The sequence below is a fragment of the Loxodonta africana genome, chromosome 6 (genome assembly GCF_030014295.1).
Source record: "Loxodonta africana isolate mLoxAfr1 chromosome 6, mLoxAfr1.hap2, whole genome shotgun sequence".
Taxonomy (NCBI): Eukaryota; Metazoa; Chordata; class Mammalia; order Proboscidea; family Elephantidae; genus Loxodonta; species Loxodonta africana.
Window position 1 is genome coordinate 98,669,295 of NC_087347.1, and position 22,113 is coordinate 98,691,407.

The window sequence follows — 22,113 nt, forward strand, 5'->3', positions numbered from 1 at the left end:
ATAACCAGGCTGTGCATTTGGTTCCTCATTTTCCACAGTTCCTCAGTTATTTTACGTCGTAACTGAAAGACCATTATTCATGCTCTAGAAAACGCAAATGCAGCTGAACTGATCCACTTCAAATCTTCACAAACAATTCAACTGAGGATGAAAGCAGATGAGATGTTCAAAGTGAAGATGGTTGGATGTTTCAGGGCACGGGGATAATGGGTGTGTGTGTGAGGCAAGTTTTCTTTTTAGTAGAGTTGTTGTTAGTTTAGCAGTCCCTAAGTAGTGTAATTGGTTAAGTGCTCAACTACTAACTGAAAGATTGGCAGTTTGAACCTACCCAGAGGCACTTTGGAAGAAAGGTGTGGCAATCTGCTTCTGGAAGGTCACAGCCTACTCTGACACAGCTCTCCTCTGACACACGCGGAGTAGCCATGAGTCAGAATCGGCTGGACAACAGCTGTTTTTTGTTTTGGTTATTACAGTCACTAGCTTAAAGCATAGGTACTACCCTAATTTTGAAGTTTGTCGAACAGATATACATTCTATGTGGCTCTGTATGTACTGCCTCTTAGGGTCACAATATTGCTGCTTTCTATATAATTTGGGAGGTGGCTGCCACGATAGGAGGTAGGTGGCCACCAGACAGATCCTGACAATTGCCTGTAGTCACCTGTCTGGCCCTAATGCCCCACCAAATTAAAAAATCAAACATAGTCTGGAGGTTGGTGAGTCAAATGGTTGTCAGAGCAAGATTCAGTAGTTAACATGACCAAGAGCCACAGGTCTGAGCGTTGGGCAGTCATCATAGGACATAAAGGGTCTGGGTAGGCCAGGGGGTTGTAATCCAAGTTCCAGGCAGCTTATCAATGGAGGCTCTATTCCTTTCTTTGACTGCAATTCCATCTTTTCTAAAATTAGTGGTCTACTCCTCATTCTGTAAAGCCCAGCTCAAATTTTACCTCCCTTGTCTTTTTTGTCCTTGATCTCACCAGGCAGCTACCTGCTCTATTGGGCATGCCTTTACTAGGTGATATTTACTATACTGTGTTTTAAACTGCATCTTTATTATATACTAATACAAACACATACACACACACACAGAAGTATATACACACTCTCATATTATATACAGATACATACACATATACATTATTAACCAAAACCAAACCCACTGCCATCAAGTCGATTCTGACTCATAGCGACCCCATACGGTTTCCAAGGCTGTAAATCTCTATGAAAGCAGGATGCCACATTCTTCTCCTGCAGAGCTTTTTTTTTTTTTTCAGAGCCACTGGTGTTTTGAACCACTGATCTTTCGGGTAGCACTTCAGTGCTTTAACTACAGTGCTACTAGGGCTCCCTATATTATCAACAGAGTATCATAATTACATATCCTTTTCTTCAATATAGATTATAAAGTTGTATTTTGTAGATGTTGAGAATATGCACATCAAAAATGACACCAATTCTACTTTCTACGTGTACAATTCAGTGGCACTGATACTCTGAGTTGTACAACCGTTCTCATCCTCCCTTTCTGAGTTGTTTCTCTATCATTATCATCAACTCACTGCCCCCAAAAGTTCCTATCTAATCTATCGAGTTGCTATTGCCACTTTGATCCCATATAGACAGATTTTAAAAGAGCATAATGCTCAAGGCAGGTATTTTTTACTAGTTAAGCTAAATTATTGTTTGGTTTTAAGAAGACCTTAGGGGATACTTTTGGTTTAAAGTTTAAAGATTATCTTAGGGCAATAGTTTTAGAGATTCTTCTAGCCTCCATGGCTATAGAACATCTGGATTTCATAAGAATTTGAAATTTTGTTCTGCATTTTCCCACTTTTAATCAGGACTCTTCTATAGAGCTGCTGATCAAAATGTTCAGTAATGGTAGCTGGGCACCAGGCAGTTCTTCTGATCTCCTGGCAAAGGAGACAGCTGCTCATGGAGGCAGTTAGCCACACAGTCCAGATCCTCCTCCTATCCCTGACTCTCCTTTTTCCTTCATTGCTCCAGGTAAATAGAGACCAATTTTGCCTTGGATGGCCACTTGCAAGCTTTTAAGACCCCAGGCACTACACAATGAACTAGGAGGTAGAACAGAAGCACTAAACATGTTATTAGGCCAATTAACTGGATACCCCTTGAATCCATTATCCTAAACCTCCAATCCTACATAAGTAGCTACTGTCCTTTCGTGTGTGTCTGTGTGTCATTGTTATAAATTGTAGCTTATTGTCGACATTTACATTAATCGGCTGAGCAACCCTACCCTTATCAATGTGATTCTTCCATCACCATAAACCAAAAATAGTACTCTGTAAGCAATAACCCCTTATTTTCCCACTCCTAGTAACCATGAAAAAACTTTGGTCTCTATACATTTGCCTTTCCTTGTTTTTTTATATAAGTGAGGTCATACAATATTTGTCCTTTTGCGATTGGCTTATTTCACACCACATAGTGTCTTCCAGCTTCATCCATACTATACCACGTATCAAGACTTCATTTCTCCTACTGCCTGAGTAGTATTCCATTGTATGTATGTGCCATATTTTGTTTATCCATTCATCCATTGATGGATATTTAGGTTGTTTCCACCTTTTGGCTATTGTGAACAGTGCTGCAGTAAACACTGGTATACAAGTATCTCTTTGAGTCTCTGCTTTCAAGTCTTTTGGGCATATACCTAGAAGAGGAATTATTGGGTCATATAGTAGTTCTATTTTTAGTTTTTTAAGGACCCAACACACAGTTTTCCACAACGGCTATACCATTTTGCATACCCACCAGCAAAAGATAAGGGTTCCAGTTTTCCCACATCCTCACCAACATTTGTTATTTTATTATCTTAGCCATTCTCATGGGAATGAAATGGTATCTTATTATTGTCATTTTGATTTGCATCTCTCTGATGGCTAATGACATTGAGTATTTTTTCACGTGTCTGGTGGCCATCTGAATTTAGATTATAAAGTTGTTAAAGACAGGAGCCACACCCTATGTATTGTGTACTGGACTAGACAAGGATAATTTTCAAATAAATATCTCTTTAATAATAATCTGCACTTTTATGAATAAATGAAGGTGCACATTATTAAATATTTGGTTTATGAGAAAGCAGAAAAAAGTGATTAGTAAGATCTAGAATGGGTAAACCAAGATAACCATTTTATGAACAAATTATTTTATGCTTGCAATTTTTTGGTGATGTAATTTTTTTTTCAGTAATAGAATGAGTGCTGAATCATGGAGTGTTGGTAAATTTTTGTTAGGTAAGATGGATTTTGATAAATATTACTCTGAGATACATATGTCCCAGTGTACTCTGGTGGTAGGATAGGTGGGACTTACACGCCCCAGCGGTCTTGCAGCACAATAGAATGTGTGCTTAGACTATATTGCACCTGAAAATAAGTTATTCATTTGGATATTACCTAATCCCAAAAAACATACCTTCCCAATAACTCACAGGAAACAGTAAATATACTTATAAGGCTTATCTTGCTGTGCAGAAATCCAAAGAGACCAAAGCTCCACCCAATAACTCCTCTGGGATGCACCACCTCGTACGCTAACCTCTCAACACAGCGATATGGCGCCAACGAACTTCTGTTCTACGTAGTTACACGTGGCCCCACCCCAATGCCAGGAAGTAGTATAAATGGGAAATGAGTCTCCCAATAAACCCCAAACATGAAAAATATAAGTGGTACATATATGTTCCACTATACATGAAAAGGCTATACAAAGTATGCCCCCAAAAATCTCATTTCTCCTTTCTCCTTTATGACATAGTTATCAAGCTATTAAATCAGTGGAATTTCACACACAATCTGGATTCTGGCAAGGCAATATATAAAATATTTTATCCTTGTAGAAATGATAGAAAATTATGAGCTGCCAAAGAATGTTTTTAAATAGACAAGCCTCAAACCTAAACGTTCTAAAGTATGCTGCAGAGCTCTGACTTTAGAGAATCTGTTTAACACTCTTATCACCTACTCGAATGAAGATAAGAAGACTTCTTGTCAAACCTACTGATGGCACAACATGTTTCATAACCGAATTAACCTAAAAAAAATTGTTATACTAAAACCTCAAGGTGAAACCAATATCATGTTAAAGTTTTGTGTTTTGGTTCAAATAATCAATGGTATAGGCATAGAACAGTCAAAACCTCATTATATAAAAGTGACTTTATATGAATTTTTTAAGTAATTAAAAAACCATGTCTCTCTATCTATACTATTCTGCTGCTTAAAGAAGCTACTAATACACAATGAGCCTCATCTTTAGATTACAACATCTGGTTCAAGCAAAATTCTTCTTCATGAATTAGGTCACCTTTGGAATTATTACATCCAGTTCTGTGTGGACTCTGATTAGAAGGCACACAGAACAGAACCAGATGTCCAGGATGGTTATAGATACACCTTCATTAGGATATTTCAGAGAGTGACACTTCTTCAGCCCAAGGAAAAGAAAACTTTGAGGTAGGGGTAGAAGAATTGAGAGTTAGACTTCAACTGATAACTTTTCAACTAGTTGGAGAGGAGACAATTACTTCAGAGGATGACTTCACAGAAGCTGCAGGGAGACCGATCTGGGGTCAAATTTTGAAATGCCCAACAAGGAAACTGGCTGCTGGAGAGCAATGAGTTCCCAGGCAATGGAAGTATGCAAGCAGAGGATGGATGAGCAGCCACAAATGGGGATCTTGTCAAATGGATTTCTGTACTTGGAGATCAGGATTCTTGAAGGAAAAGATACCTGAAGCCCTCTTTCAATTCTGAGGCCCTCTTTGGAGCTAGTGGTGAAGAAACTAGAAGGGCGGAAGGCAGACATCTAGAATCACTTAAGTTGTACTACTTAACTTGGCAAAACTGCATGCTGCATCAAGTCAGACTTGAAATTGCCTCCCCAAGAAGAGCTTTGTCCCTACAAATCCACACATGTGGTCAAGTAGCTTTTGTGATACATGATGACTGGTCTGAGAGTATGTCCTGCTGTTGACACCCCATTATAAGGAGCCATATGGCGAATGAGGCAGAAATGACCAAAAGGGCAAAGAGGAGACAAATGAGCCTGGGAGCAGTAAAGCAGGCAGCTTGGGTTGAAGACAACAATTCAGAATGGAGAGTAGTAATCACATCCCCATGGGTTTTCACACAGATCATTTGTTTTTATGGTAGATCCTTGTAAGGAAACCACAGAACAAATTTCAACAGCAGGCTATTTTCTTCTTCAACCAGCACAACCACCTCTCTTCTTCCTCCTTCAGCATTGATGGCTCCTCTTTTCTCCTATCTCAAAATAGTAGAGAATAGCATTGAAAAAAAAATTTTTTTATTCTCATTCAAAACCTTCCCTGCCGTGTATTATTGCAAACATGTGGTCTTTCTTGAGCCCTCTTTCTCCTCCCTCTCCTCAACTACCCCTTACCACACACATGCAAACAAAACAACGAAAATAGACTGGAGATATAGGAAAACAACAATAACAACAAAATCAGACTAAGAAAAAGCCCTCAGCCAAGGAATGAAAAAAGCAGAATTCCTATCCTCAAGTTATAAAAACCAAAAGGTAAGGGGAATTTTATAGACCCAGAAAGTGATGAAATAAAGAGAAAGACATCAAGTCGACCCAAAAGGTAATAAAATATTTTATTTGTTTTTTGGTCGTGAAAAAGAAAATAAATCATTAAAATGGCTGTCAGAATGCCTCAAGGATAAGGGCATCGAATAGGATTTGGCTATAAATGTTGTAGAGAGTAATAAAAGAGTTGGTTTTGTTTCCTTAGCATTTGTCTGGGCCGGGCCTTCCTCTTTCAACACAGGAATCACAGGCAACGGTAAAAGTCACTCCGCCACAGGGCACGCATTATTGCCTCTCCAAGCAGGCCCTCTTCAAGAATCCCAGAGCAGCTGCTCCCCGCCTGGAAGCAGGTTTCTACCTAACAAGGACCCTATAGGGCATGCCGTCAAACTGCTGGGGCTCTGGGATCACAATTTGTTTTGCTTTGCACAGCTACTAATTATTCCATACATACCTGCTTATAAAACATTTATTTTCTTTAGTCCTAGGAATTCAAGATGAAGAAGACGAGGTTCCTGCCCCAAGGAACTCAGTCTACAGTCTAAAGGGCCTTGGATTAATTCTGATGCTGTTTAATGATGTATTTCAAGTGCCTGAAGATAGAGAAAGGTGACAGAGTAGCTGTTGTAATAGCAACTGTTGATTTTACTTAAACCCAGGGAGGATTAGTTAAGAATCTGCAGAAGAGGGAGGATTTCCTACTGACCCACACACTTACGCCCAGCATTCTGCCTTGAATATTTTCTACATTTAAAGCTCTCCTATGAACATGGGATGTTTCAACTAAATCTCAAAATAGAGCTCTCACTTCAAACTAAGGTTCTCTAGATCTGCTCTGAACATAAACATGAAGAACTTTAAACTGAATTTTGAAATGAACTGGGTCTAAACACATGTGCCAAACAATGTTGAGCTCTCTACCTACCATTCACCCAAATTTGATCCAGGAGAGTTCAGTCTCATAGTTGTCATCCAAATCATATACAATAGGACCTGAGAGAAGAGTGACACAAAAGAGGACAGGTGGTATTTGGAAAACGGAAACAACTCCAGTTGTCTTTTGGTAGTACTCATTTATAATGGCACAGGTCTTTTTAAGTGTTAGGCTAGCTCAGCATAGTCACAAGAGCAGAGCCTTAGAGAGGTGTTACTATGATCCACACTGAACACTCAGTGGTCAACCTGCAGCATTACTAAGAAGGTACAGGCAGGAGGTACCCCCAAATTACCATTCATTTTAACAGCAGTATCTTTGCCCTTTAGATCAACACATGGCAGGCTGGAAAGGCTGGTTGCTCATATAATCACTCTACATTTACCATTCAGATGGCCACTTTTGACCCATATTGGCCAATACAATTTCTCAAATAGACACATGGCTGAAGACCTGTCCCTATTAAATATTTTTTCAGAGTAAGCTGTGGCTCCATGTCAGAGGTACATTTATATAATCCCTACTGAGCACACACCCTGTCCCTAGACTTCCAATGCCTGAAGATTCTTATTCAGTTGAAACCAATACAATCCAGTGTGGATGACTCAGGGGGAACAGTAATGATGGGATGAATAATGGCTCTCTTGAAGTCACTAGGCAGGATAAGAGCAGTTGTTCATTACCTGATGAGACAGGTTTCTCAAGTTGGCAAGAAGAGGGCAAATAAATCAATGTCGCTTTCCTCTCTAACATCTTACAACCCTGTATTTAAAGTCTGTACTTCAGCTCACAATTCAAGGAAAGCTACCCACAGAACTATACATTAGGACCCCAGTGATAACAGGTATAGGCTGGAGATAGGTGAGAAATGAGAAAGAAGACATCCATAACTTCAGTGGAGAGACAGTCTACAGGAGCTCTACCTGATTCTCTGTTCTTGATTATTGCCTCATTTGCTTGTACAAATGGTTAATGCATTCGGCTGCTACCCAAAAGGTTGGAGGAGGTTCGAGTCCAACCAGAGGAAGAAAGGTCTAACAATCTACTTCGAAAGAATCAGCTACTGAAAACCCTATGGAGCACAGGTCTACTCTGACACATATGGGGTTGTCATGAGTTGGAATCAACTTGACAGCAGCTACTGCTACTGTTGCTTATATAAAACTAGCATAAAATTTTATTGTGACAGTGTAAATATACACGCTGACAAGAGAAAGTAAGGGCCTCTACTATGGTGGTTCATTTGTAAAGGCTTGAAAATTGAAAACCTTGTTACTGTCAGAGTTAAACCAACCTCAAGAGCAAATCAGCAGATGCATTACGGATTCTCTTTTCTCAATTAATCTGAATCCCCCACTATTCTTCATATTGTATTACTCCAACTTATTCTTTTGGGGGTGATTATAAATAGGGTGCTACTAAAAATACATATAGAAAATAAACTGATTTAAGTTTGTGGAGACTGAACCAACAGTCTTATTACTTATTACTTCATATTAGATTTCTTTTGGGCAACAAACATCACACCATGTTTCTGGATAGATTGCTGAGGCTTCAAAGTAAACTTAAATGAAAAGGCTTGACCACATACTTGGTTAAAGCACACCTGAAGTTTAAATGCAAACCCGATGCTTGGTCCCCAGGATCAGAGCGTATACATTACTGTCCAAACCCATTTATGCATCATCCGTCAGGATGGTGTCACACTGGGTGGTTAGCACAGACCTGACATCCAGGAGCTAACAACCTTTGCCCTTTTTATCCTGTCAAAGGCTCACACTTAGTGAACAGGAAGGAACCACAGGTAATAAGAAGACAGTACTCAATGTTCACAGAGGCTAAATATGGAAAGCAATCATGGTGAGAAGAGGAAAATCACACCTGGGCTTGTCATGTTCAGATACCACGAGAGGACGCTTCCATCTCTACTCTAGAAAGACTTCCTGAAGATAAAATTTCAAGAACAACTTAAGGATAAATTTGAAATGCTATGTTTTGGTTAAATTGTTGATCACAACCTTTAAAGAAAAGACCCACTGAGGATTATAAGAAAGTTGCTAAAGTGGCTATTACTATGGGTTAGAATCTGACACATGGACATGCAGGTGTTTAAATATATATTCTAACTATTCAGAACTCTCTCCCCAGCTTCTTCCTTGCCAAGAGCCAGCCTAAAGTTCCTTTTTTTTTTTTTCTTTTTTGTTACTTCCTTTCTGTGTTTATTATTAACCAATAGTCTTCTCTGCTGAAAACACGGAGTGGCTTACACAAACTTTCAAGTATTATCTTCCTGAAACACTGGTCATACAACCAACAACAGAAACAATTAAACCCAGCAATCCAAGGGTGAGGGAAAACTGCAGTGGGTTCAAGGAAACACTGCAATGGGGATAAAGAGCATAATCCCCACCCCTACCCCAGCCTTCAGGAGACACAGGATGCTTTCATTCACTGAGGACACTGTGGAGAACCACAATTTTGTAAGCCCTCTAAATCATGCCTACTCACCCACTGTCCTTGCAGACCCAGCTGCCTATCATGCTCCCAATTCCCCCTAAACACACACAGACTCTCAGCCTTCTCCTGGGCACCACCAAAAACCAGTACCAGGTGTCGTCCAGTCAACTGACCCCATGTGTGTCAGAGTAGAAGTGTGCTCCACAGGATGTTCAATGGCTGATTTTTTGTTAGTAGATTGCCAGGTCTTTCTTCCGAGGCACCTCTGGGGAGATTCAAACCTCTGACCTTTCCATTAGCAGCGGAACACACTAACTCCTGAGTACCACCAGTCCCCCCAGATAGGCAATGACAGCAAAAGCCAAATGCAAACTAATTTTAATCAACCAAACCTGCTAAAAAAACAAAGCTGCAGGCTTTGGTAGTCCTGAACAACCAAGCAGGCGGGGGCTAACAGGGTACTGGGGTGTTTGCTAGATACATCACAGGGAGCAATTAAGTTTATGACAGGAAAAAAACAGCCCCAAAGGCCTCTGAAACAAAAAGCTGCTTCCTGCCTACGTCCTGTTCTCTGCCATTCTGTCCTAAAGGCAGGCTGAGCTATTCAGTTGCAAGAGCCTGCAGTAAAGTACTGTTTGGAGAGAGGACAGGCCCTAGCTCTGCCCTCAAGACCTACCTTTCAGGTTTTAACCTCCATGCAAGGGGTTAAACTGTCCCAGCTGTTTAAATAAGAAAAGGGAGAAGCAAGCATCCAAAAGGAAAAAGTGTTTAATTCGAGATAGCACCATAAACTCTTCAGGTTTACCTGACAGAAAAGACTGTCAAGGTAACAGAATTTCCACTAGTATGGGGAAAAAAACACCCACAGGATTTCGTGTTTTACAATCCAGAAATCAGGCCTTCAGGCAAGTTCCTGGCGTGGGAGGGAGACAGGTGATGAAGACGAGGGCCAGTCAGCAGCTTGGGTCTCCCTAGTCCCTGCAGCATGCTCTACCTTCCCTTGTGGGTGGGCTGTGCATATCCAGACTGCCCATATTCCAGCTGGATTAGATATTACGGTTAACATGTAGGCTCTCGTTCAGAACTTACGGCAAATCCCTTTCAGCAGCAGGGGAACAGTCATTGATGCCAACTTGAGTCAATGTAAGAGGATAAGGACATCGGTTAGCTGTGGAGTCAAGAAAACAGTGGAATTTGATGAGGAAAAAATGCTCGATGGCTTGAGTCACTTCCCTTTGAGACTGGTATCTCTCCCCAACTCTAGTGCTAAATGCAAAATGAAAAACCACCAGTTTGAGACTCAAGTCTAATCCTGGTCCTTGAAGGTGCTCCAAGCCCATCAGACTGAGATATGGGCACAATGGACCACTTCACTCACTGCAACAACAACAAAAAACAAACCCTGTGCCATTGAGTTGATTTCCGACTCATAGTGACCCTATAGGACAGGGTAGAACTGCCCAATAGTTTCCAAGGAGCACCTGGTAGATTTGAACTGCTGACCTTTTGGTTAATAGCCATAGCACTTCACCACTAAGCCATCGGGATTTCCTTCTGATGATCTCTTAAATGTCAATGAAATACATCATTTTCCTTAGATGAACCATTAGTACCACCTGGAGATTGGACTGCATTTAATCCTACAAATACTACATAAAAGAGGCTATTAACCCACCCTCTCTCTGGGATAGTCTTTAAACAAAATGCTAAAGAAACACAACATTCTCTTCTTTGGGGCTGAGGCTGTCTACCTGCCTGAAGCCAAGAGCAAGAGGCTATCTAAAAGTCTAGGAAGAACGTCATTAAGTATTCTCATTCTTTCAACTCCTCTCTAGCACAAAAGCAGTGTAACCTCTAACCAACCTACCCACCCAGGAGATACTATTGAGCCAGGATCCATGGGATCACAAGTTCCTTTATTATTTCCATATTACGGTCTCCTACTATGGTGGTGCAATGGTTAAGTGCTCAGCTGCTAACCAAAAGGTCAGCCGGTTGCTCTGTGGGAGAAAAGACCTGGCGATCTGCACCTATAAATATTTCAGCCTAGGAAACCCTATGAGGCAGTTCTACTCTGTCCTACAGGGTTGCTATGAGTCGGAATTGACTTGATGGCACCATGTGACTGGACCCATTTTTGGCCGCATTAAGTAGAAAAAGTTCAGTGACCCTCTCCATATCACCAATCCCCCTGTCCCCCCGAAAAATTACACGCTTCATGACAGTCTGCTAAGAGTCCAGAAGAGTGAGTTTCCATTAACTTGAAAGGCAATCAGGGTTAATGCAGACTCTGGAGACAGGCTGCCTCGGGTGGAATTTCAGTCCAGCCATTTACTAGCTGTATGATTTTGGAGAAGTTACTGAGAGTTGTGCCTCACCCATAAAATGGTGATTAAAATAGTCCTTCCTCATAAGACTTTGTAATGATCAAATGAGTTACTATATGTAAAAAACTTGGAACAGTACTTGGGATATAGTAAGAGCAATGTGAGCGTCTGCTGTTATTATTATCTTTATTACTGCATTCTGGGGTATGTTACAGAACATCTCTGTTTTCTAGGCTTCTCCTCTCTCAGATGGGCCTCACTCAGTTGGGATGGAATCCCAGGATTAAGAGCAAAATAAAATAATTTCAGACTGTTCATATCAAAGTTAATGGCCTATGATACATTAAAAATGGCTATGAGTTCTGTACAGCTACTCACTCCCATTAAGGGTTAAGTGGCGTCTATTTCCTCACACCTTGAATCTAAGCTGGCCCTGTGACTTTCTATGACCAATAAAAAGTGGCAAACTGTGAGTGTGTGATTTCTGAGCCTCGGCTTCAAGAGGCTTTGCAGCTCCCACTTTTGTTCTCCTGCAAGACAGTTATGTCATGTGAAGGGGCCTGATCTAGCCTAATGAAGCATGAGACCCCATGTCAGAGGTGAGTTGCCCCAGCTGAGGCCCCCTAGATCAACTGAGGCACCAGTTAACTGCAGGGGTGTGAGAGACCCCAGGTGAGACTAGTAGATGAACCACCCAACCAGCCCAGCCCAAATAGCTGACCCACAGAACCATGAGCAAATAAAATAGTTGTTATTTTAAGTTGCTAGGTTTTGGGGTAGCTTGTTGTGCAACAGATAACTGATACAGAGTCCTATGGAAATGAGGCTTTATTTTCAACAGCATTTCAAATGTAAACACACACACAGACATACATATGAAACCAGGCCACTTGCCTGTTTGCCAACAGTTTTATCAACCACCGCATGGTGCTTCCAAGTTCTCATCCCCCCACCTTGGGCCAGTGAGGGCACTGCAGTCAGTACAGTGACTTGGGAAAAGCTAAGGCCAATTAATGATCAAATCTGGGGGAAACTGGGGAAGCTTGCTGAGTCAAGTCAGGTCTTTGCAGAGGGGTTGCAGTGGGAATACAGGATTTTGTTCCTTTTAAGTCTGTGACAGAATATAGGGCCAGAAATGCCAAGATTTGGGATATCTTGGAAGCAGCTTAATCATGGGTCTTAGATCACAATAAAGTCGACTGGAGAACAGCCACAAATACCTGAGGCTGGGTTGATGCCTCACAATGGTCAGACCCTATTCTGCACTGCTTAGCAGGTGGCATCCCAGTTCTGCCACTTTTGGCTATCGAACCTTGGGAAACATACCTAATCTCCTTAAACTTCAGTTTCTTCCACTGTAAAATGTGGATAATAATAGAACCTCCCTGATAGGAGTGCCATGAAGATTAAGTGAGACAGTGCCTCTAAAAAGGCTTAGTCTGGTGCCTGGCAGAAAGCAGGAGCCAATAAATGCTAGCTGCTATGATGGTGGTGATAGAGATGGTTAATATTATAGTTATTATTTTTTATTATCACTATTATTATTATTATTATATTCCTAATGCTGTGTTTAACACTGTAACTAAAAAGGAATTAAGTTTCCTTTTTATCTTTGGAAGATACCCCAATGATCTCCATATGGCCCATGCTGAACCATCGTTTCTCTGATGTTCATATTCTTTGGGTTTATTAATAGCAGAGCCTTCAAGTTGAAGTAACAGCTCACACATCCCAATGTGCCCTGGGGGAAACAGTGATAATATATAGATTCCTACTTGTTTTCTTGAGCTTAATTAGGTTAGTGTAACGTCATCCTTTTACAAAGGCAAGAAGTAAAGCAACTTAGGAGATATTCTACAGAATTCTACTTTGTTCTTGAAACATATAATTACCATTAGCAAACATAGGTGCTAATAATTCAATCTGCTCTTTAAACAAGAAATGGGGATGTAATCCAGGCCTTGGCCAGAGCAGCTCACAATCTCAGAGTATTTCCTAGGGATGCTTCTTCCTCCAGCCATCAGATACATGGTGGGAGGTCTGTTTGCAAGGGGAAGGGCTGGGCTGGGAGCTGAGAGCCCACACAAGGGAGAAGACAACTCAGCAGACTAGGCTCAGGCCCTGGAAGCCTCATAAAGGCATTCCTTGGCCTTTGCAGCCTGACCTTAGATTTGTTTTATTCACCTGGGAAAATGGAAACAGACCTCACAATCTAATCTAGTCAGGCCTTTGTGTTAAGCACCACACCTAAAACCAAAGGGGCAAAATGAAAGAAGTAAAAGGCAGTCATCAATAAAACACACAACTTTAAGTGGGCCCACATCTATGCTGTTGTCTCTTCTTTGTTGGGGTAGCACCCACACCCTGTTTTGGACCAGCTGATATTTTCTAAACCTTAACATCTAAATGCCCTATACTTACAGATGCTTAATATTTAGCACATATTAAAAAAAAAAAATTTTTTTCTTCTTTCTTTTATATTTACAAAGTACAGTTAGCAATGTATTTCACTTGATCTACTTTGAGCACCCCCCCACACACACACATACACCCTATCACTTCAGAAGTTAATGAGAGACTGTCATCTTTTAATGGACCAAAATTAGTCCATCATGTGATAAGTTGTTGTGTGCCATTGAGTAGATTCCAACTCAGAGCAAACCTACAGGACAGAGTAAAACCACCCCATAGGGGTTTTCCTGGCTGTAATCTTTATGCGAGCAGATCACCAGGTCTTTTCTCCTGGGGAGCTGCTGGTGGTGGATTCGAACTACTGACTTTCAGTTAGCAGCCTAGTGCTTAACCACTGTACCACCAGGGCTCCTATGTGGTAAGTGGAGAGGTCTTTATCTACAATCCTTGGGCATGGAGATTCTCTCCTGGGTTCACCAGAAACATAACTTAAGCCAAAACCAGAGCAGCTTAGTAAGCAGAGAGAGGTTAAAATGGGATGAAAAACTTGCCAAAGCTGCTCAAGGAGAGGAAAACACAGTTCCAATGTTCAGGCATCCATGTGGATCTGTCAGCCTAACCCAGAGTTCCCAAATGAAAAGTTTAGGGTTATTCCTAACAGAGTTTCAATTCTTACCTTACGAGAGTGAGTGAGCAAGGTCCCTACTCTCCTCTCTCCACCAGTGAAGAAGTGTGTGCCCAAACAAAGCAACCAGCCTACCAAAGATAAAAAAAAAAAGATAAGGTAAGTGCTCACTGATGACAAAGGAGTATGCAAGGAGTTACACTCCTGAACAACTGGAACGTTTCAGAACAAAAAGGCAGGTCTCCGGTCGCTTGAAGACGCTTCAGAATAGAACCACAGCAATATATCCAACTGAACAATATCAAATGCATGAAAGCCCTGAATCAAGTCAGGTGGGGCCGTTAATGTTACAGAGAGTGAGGTAACTAACGTTTTATGAACACACACCTGGGCCCTGTCTAATTGGGAATGGTAATAATTGGTGAAATCATACACCTCATCACGTCCCCCCACAAAAATGCTGTTTACCAAGGAGCTGGCAGAACCTTCTGTAACACTGACATATATCAGGGTATGTTGGCAGGTCATAGCATTCACACATTCAACACATCTACAATGAAGACTCTGTGCCACTTAGCTCTGGTTTGGAAGACAGCCCTACCAGCTGATGAAATAATGACAACATGCTGCTCGGACCTAGATGAGGAGGTGGCAGGCAACTGGACTGTCTCCCTACGTGCATTCAAACAAGCAAATAAAAAAGACGAGTAACTACATCTGATTATAAGAAAATTTTATTATGTATTTACAAATTTTATTATGTATCTAATTTTCAAAAAGGATGCACTGACTTATAAAATATATGTACTATATAAAGAAGACAACCTAAAAAAGAGGCTTGAGGAATCTGAGGCTAAAGGAAAAATTTATTCCACAGAAATGTATATTGTAAAGTGTTAAACTATCACTTGATGTGGGTCATAAATTAAGATCCGAGCATCCTTGTGGCCAAACCAAAGAAGAAAATAGACACAAGACAATCACACTGAATCTAAGATAAAATGCAGTGTACACAGTTTTCAGGAGTATTTGCTTTTTCTTTTCATTGAGAATTGGGCTACAGTTGGAGGCTGGAATCTTTGGCAACAGCCTAGGTAAAGGTATTCTCGATTGTTGATTAGGGGCCAATTGGCAGAAAAACAGCCTTCAGGCAGGTTTTTTGTTTCAGGTAATATATATCTAAGAAATATAAAGTTCAATTTTGGTATTTTTGCATTTTTAGAAGACTTATATTCCCTTCCTGCATTGGAATAAATTTTTGTATAATCAACTCAACAAGTAATTATGACCATTTGCAAGGTGAAAAGTACTTGATTTTTTAAATAGTTGCTTTATTCTAAGAACTGTGTATAAGAGGCAGAAGAGCTACGCCACAAGGAACTGATTAATTACACAAATCCTAGTTTCAGAACCAGAAATGGCAGCAAGAACACAAATCTGTTAGTTTTCCTCCCTAAGGATTTAGTACATACCACCACCACCACCATCCCCCTGCCCTGAACCTTAATTAACGTTCTTCATATTTAAAGCTAAAATGAGATCAGAACATTCCCCACTAGGTGGCCAGCCTACAATGTAACTCTTACTATCATGGTGCCTGAGGCTAATACTGTGATATTCTGTCCAGACAACAACTGATATCAAAAAGTCAGAGACACTGCAGCACGTTGAAGCACTGATAAAATATGGGGACAAAATCAATTAGAAATGCTTGTGTTCCCCTAACCTGCCTGCCATCCGCAGCTTTTCATTTCTAAACCAAAAACCAAACCCGCTGCCGTCGAGTTGATTCCGACTCATAGCGACCCTACAGGACAGAGTAGAACTACTCCATAGGGTTTCCAAGGAGCGCCTGGTAGATTTGAACTGCCAACCTTTTGGTTAGCAACCGTAGCTCTTAACCATTATGCCACCAGGGTTTCCTTTCATTTCTAGCGCATGTAAATAAGGTAACTAACCTTCTGTGTGAAAACTCGGGTCCTAAGAAAAATACAGTCGTTCCTTGGTATCTGTGGGGGATTGAGTCCAGGACCCCCCACAGATACCAAAATCCATGGATGCTGAAGTATCCTATATACAATGGTGTAGTATTTGCATATAACCTACACACATCCTCCTGTACACTTTAAATCATCTCTATATTACTTATCCCTTTCATGGGCTGGGGATATATATGCCTGTGTTACATTTTTCTGTCCCTGGAGATTTATTGACAGGCATTTGAGCCACCTTACATCATGGTCTAACATCATGGCAAATACTGATGCAACTGCCTGAAAAACAAGGAAGTTGGTATTCGCCACATTTGAGTGTAGAAAGACATTTGTATGAGGGGATGCTTCCCAGATGTCTTTTGGCTTCTGTAGCAAGATAAGAAAACCCTGGTGGCGTAGTGGTTAACAGCTTGGCTGCTAAACAAAAGATCAGCAGTTCAAATTCACCAGGCATTCCTTGGAAACCCTACTGTCCTATAGGGTTGCTGTGAGTTGGAACAGACTCGGCGGCAGTGGGTTTTTTTGGTTTACAGAGAGAGAAGGCTTGCAAATATGTTTACTGTTTTCTTTGTGTTATTAGGAAGGTACAGTTACCAGCATTCAGAAATATTCAAGTAAATGAGTTATTCTGTGGGTAAAAACACTTTGTGATGCACTTCCTGGGCCATGGTGGTGCAGCAGTTAAAAGTTTGACTGCTAACCAAAAGGTCCACAGTTCAAATCCATCAGCTGCTCCTTGGAAACCCTAGGGGGCAGTTCTGCTCTGTTGTATAGGTTCGCTGTGAGTTGGAATTGACTTGATGGTAATGGTTTTCCTGGGCCATGGGACTAATTCGTCCCATGCGTGTGCTTCATGGAACATGGTAGCAATATGGCCCACTCTCAATCAAACCGGTAACAATTATGAGTAATAAGTGCAATGCTTATTTAGTATTTCATGTGTATTTTTGGAACATTGAGAAAGATATTATATGGCTCAAGCATAACCAGGAAGTGTGATACGCCATGGGACCAATATGTCCCGTGTGTGTGATGTGCTTCATGGAACATGAGATTGATAAGTCTCACTTGCAGCTGGCACCCCATTTTTTCAAAAAATACAAAACTATCAACAATGATTCAGCATCCATTCCATTAGTGAAAAAACATAGTATCACCAAAAAAAATTCCAAAAAGTGAAATAACAACAATTTACCCATGAGAATATTATAATACCTAATACAGTGTAAATGCTATTAAGTAGTTACACAGATGAACAGTGCTCGAACAAGGAGTGCTGGAGAGAGAATGAGGATCTGTGAAATGGCTGGAGGCTACAGCAGGGGCTGCCTACACGTCGCTTCATTTGTGTGGGTCAGGGAGTGGTAGGTACACTGCAAATTCAAATTTTACTTTTTGGAACTTTTTTTTCAAATATTTTTGATCCATGGTTGGTTCAATCTGCAGACGTGGAACTCACTGATATGGAGGATTGACTGTACATAGTCCCTGGGTGGTGCAATTGATTAAGTGCCCAACTACTAACCAAAACACTGGCAGTTAGAACCCACCCAGAAGCACCTTAGAAGAAGCACCTGACCATCTACTTCCAAAAGATCATAGCCTTAAAAACCAGCTCTATGCTGCACATATGGAGTCGTCATGAATCAGAATTGACAACTGGTTTGGATTTTTTTTTCTTAAGAATACAGCTCCCCACAGGAGAGCAGTGGGATGCAGACCCCAAATTCTCGTAAAACAGCCAGGCTTAATGGTCTGACTGAGACTAGAAGGACCCCAGTGGTCACGGCCCCCAGACCTTCTGTTGGCCCAGGACAGGAACCGTTCCTGAAGCCAACTCTTCGGACAGGGATTGGACTGGACAATGGCTTGGACAGGGATGCTGGTGAGGAATGAGCTTCTTGGATCAGGTGGACACTTGAGACTATGTTGGCATCTCCTGCCTGGAGGGGAGATGAGAGGGTAGAGGGGGTTAGAAGCTGGTGAAATGGACACGAAAAGAGAGAGTGGAGGGAGGCAGCGGAGTGTCTCATTAGGGGGAGAGCAACTGGGAGTATGTAGCAAGGTGTATAAAAGTTTTTGTGTGAGAGACTGACTTGATTCATAAACTTTCACTTAAAGCACAATAAAAATTAAAAAAAAGAATACAGCTCCCCAGCAAGATAATTTAAAGCAGGGCTTTGAACAGTTCATTCCAATTCGAACACCTACTGAGAATTCGCATTCCATCCCAGATATACTGAATCAGGATCTACGTTTCGACAAGATCCCCAGATGATTCTTATCCATAATAAATTTTTAACAACCACTGTTCTAGTGGTGCTCAGAACTGGTCCCTAATCAGCAGTTTAGCATCACCTGGAAAATTGTTAGAAATGCAAATTCTCTCAGCAGGGGTTCTAACCAGAATGAACTGATTGGAAGTCCTGGCTGAAAAAGAAAGCAAGACCCTCGACTGGACTCTGTTTTCACCTTCAAGATGTACAGAGAGCATGAGGGGGCCAGCACTGCACACCTGAATTCACAAAAGTGGCTCAAAAAGTGTCCATAAGAAGTTGACAAAAAAACAGCCATTTTTGTATGCTGGCAAGGGAATTGCAAGCAAAATTGAGAACCATAAAAAATTCAGAGCACTCTGTTCAGCATAAACTTCTCAGCTGGGAGGAGCTGCTGTCATCCCAGATTATTAGCACTTGGCTGAGTTGAAGTTCTTTCACTTCCTTTGTGTTCAGTCAGCTGGGAACATGCCATTTAAACAACAAAAGCTGTTTGGGAAAATTATAGAGAACTAGGCTTTGAGTTCCTCCTGTATGTCTTTTAAACTGACTCCCACAGCATTAATTTTTTTAGATAGAAACAAATACAGTTAAGTTTTTTTTAATTTATCGGTAAACAATCCATTGCCTCTAGAAGAGGAGACATTTCCACGGGCTGAGAAAGCAATCCCAAATGGCCAAAAAAAGGATTCCAACGCAAGAACCTCAAATTAGCCTACTCAGGAACACCTAGCGTGAGAAGACACTCAGTGAAGTTCATTCAGGCCTTTCTGATGCCCTCCTCCTCCTCCTCTTCCTTCCCCTCAAATTCCATCGTCCCAAATCCACACTCAAAGATACAAATCCCAAAAAGGCAATCAGGGTTTATCAGTGTTACAAAACTGAACTTGGTAGAATGCCGCCAGTTTGTTCCCTTTGTCTTTCTCCTCTAAATCCTGGGATTCCAAGGGAGGATTCCGGAGAGACTTTGGTGACACTCTGTCTCTTGTCCCTCTCAAGGACCTCACTATCATTTGCTTCCCTCTTCCCAACTAGAGTAATCACTAACTGAAAGAAAGTGACAAGTAAGAACACCTCACAAATATCCTGAAGACTCCCTACTCCAAAACAGGGGACTACTGCCTGCCCCAAGCCCTCTGACCTCCATATTACAGGAACTCTCTCTGCCTTTCTCAACTGCTCTGTATTGACTAGAAATCAAGGGACTCCTGGGTGACGCAAATGGTTAAGTTGGTTACTAACCGAAAAGTTGGCGGTTTGGACCCACCCAGAGGTGCCTCAGAAGGAAGACCTGGTAATCTGCTTCCCAAAGGTTACAGCCATGAAAACTCTGCTCTGCAACATATGGCGTCACTAGGTGTTGGAATCGAATCTACAGCAGGTAGAAATCACCCTGCAAACAGCATCTTAGAGATGCTGTTCCCAGAAACGGTGTCCTCATTTCTTTTGCCTCAATACCAAGGGCTAGCTCGGACGCCTTAACTAGCCTCAGGTGCCCCTCTTTCTAAAAAGAAGAGTTCGGGGACAGAGTACCTTGCACATTGTAGAAAGGAGTCTAGAGCAAGAGATTATCAGGGACAGAACTCCAGCCTGGACTGACAAAGTAACTACTTTCCCCTTCACTGGAAAGTTCCTATGGCAGAGCTGGGATTGTTAGTGCTGGGACCCACAAATACCACAGGGTAATTTCTGCACTCTCCACAGACAACGTTTGCCCTATAACAGAGGTGGGCGTTAGGGCTGACTCCCGATCCTATAGCTTGAAGGGGTTCGCACTCTATCCAGAAAGGAGCCACGACAAGATGGGCTGTTGGGGAGGTACATCACAAGTGTCAGCGGTAGAACAAGAGACCGCTTAGCCTGTCCCCAGGTCCCAGCTCCATTAGTCTCAGGCCACCCACCTGCCTTCTGACAAGCCAACACAATCTTGGTACAACTTCGCCAAGATGTGTCCAGAAACAGATGTAAAATTCTTTTGTGATTAGAAGTAATGCCCTCAAGCAGTACTGGGGGCAGCAAACAAGCCCCCTCTGTCCTCTTGAGGCCACAGTGATGAGCTGGGGGTCTTGTCCACGACACATTCCAGTGGCAGGGAACCGTGAACACTCACACCTGCCAAATCCCAGCGTGAGGGAGAAAAAGGAGAGCAGACTGATGCAATTAGCCAGGCAGACAGAACTTGTCAAGCCATTTAGATAAGACAGTACTTGAATTTATTCCGTTCCCGTTACTGGAGGGTGATTATGCTTCCACCCCCTGCTGATTCTGCTGGCTGCAAAGTATTTTCCTAGCAAGAAAGTAAGAAAGGAAGGGATGATTTCTCAGCCTACAAATTCCATGGCTCTGCTGTTAAATCAGGGCACGTCCCCACCCAAGGGGCAATCTGACCTTAACGGAATCAGGGGACACAGACTGCTGAGACAGACTTTGCCAGAGAAGAATAAACTCAATGATGAATTTTTAAAAACTTCAAGTAGTCAATTAATTAATTAAAAAAAAAAAAACAACAACAAGGTCTGTTAGCCACATCAGGAGCCCTGGTGGTGCAGCAATTAAAGCAATTGACTGCTAACTGAAAGGCTGATGGTTCAAAACCACCAGCGGCTCCAAGGGAGAAAGGCATGGCAGTCTGCCTCCATAGAGAGTTACAGCGTCAGAAACCTCATGCGGCTGCTATGAGTCGGTATCAACTTCACGACAGCGGGTTTAGGTTTGGGTTAGCTAATTCAATCTTCGTCAACATTTGACCAATTGATTATATATTAGCTTCATAATGGTTTTGTTTCAATTATGATCATGAGCATCTTAAGGGCCCAAATAGAATCTAATTCTTACCTTGTGTCCTTTTCAGTGCTTACTGTAGTGTTGGGTGCAAAATAGCAACTCAGTAAACACTCAATTACTGATTGCTTCTTGCTTTTGACGTAGTGTTTTTTGTTTGTTTGTCTTTACTGTACTTTAGATGAAGGTTTACAAAGCAAATTAGTTTCTCATTAAATAATTAATACACATATTGTTTTGTGACACTGGTTGCCAACTCTCCCCTTCTCAACCTTGGGTTCTCCGTAATCAGCTTTCCTGTCCCCTCCTGCCTTGTCCTTGCCCCTGAGCTGGTGTGGCCATTTAGTCTAATTTTGTTTTATAAGCCTGTCTAATCTCCAGTTGAAGAGTGAACCTCAGGAGCGTGACTTAGAACTGAGTTAAAAGGGTATACAGGGGCCATGTTCTCAGGGTTTCTCCAGTCTCTGTCAGACCAGTAAGTCTGGTCTTTTTTTGTGAGTTAGAATTTTGTTCTGCAGTTTTCTCCAGATCTGTCCAGGACCCTCTACTGTGATCCGTGTCAGAGCAGTCAGTGGTGGTAGCTAGGCACCATCTGGTTGTGCTGGGCTCAGTCTGGTGGAGGCTCTGGTAGTTGTGGTCCATTAGTCCTTTGAATTAATCTTTTACTTGTGTCTTTAGTTTTCTTAAGTCTTCCTTGTTCCAGATGGGGTGCGAC

At 41.7% G+C, this 22,113-nt stretch overlaps 1 protein-coding gene across 1 annotated transcript in view; it reads right to left on the reverse strand.

Moving 5' to 3' along the window:
- LYPD6B (LY6/PLAUR domain containing 6B) overlaps positions 1-10,217 on the reverse strand; it is a 69,724-nt gene extending 59,507 nt beyond the window's left edge. The window contains exon 1 of the mRNA XM_010586327.3: positions 10,073-10,217. The gene's annotated coding sequence lies outside the window, so the exon portion shown is untranslated. The remainder of the gene's footprint in view (positions 1-10,072) is intronic.
- Between the last annotated feature and the right edge of the window lie 11,896 nt (positions 10,218-22,113).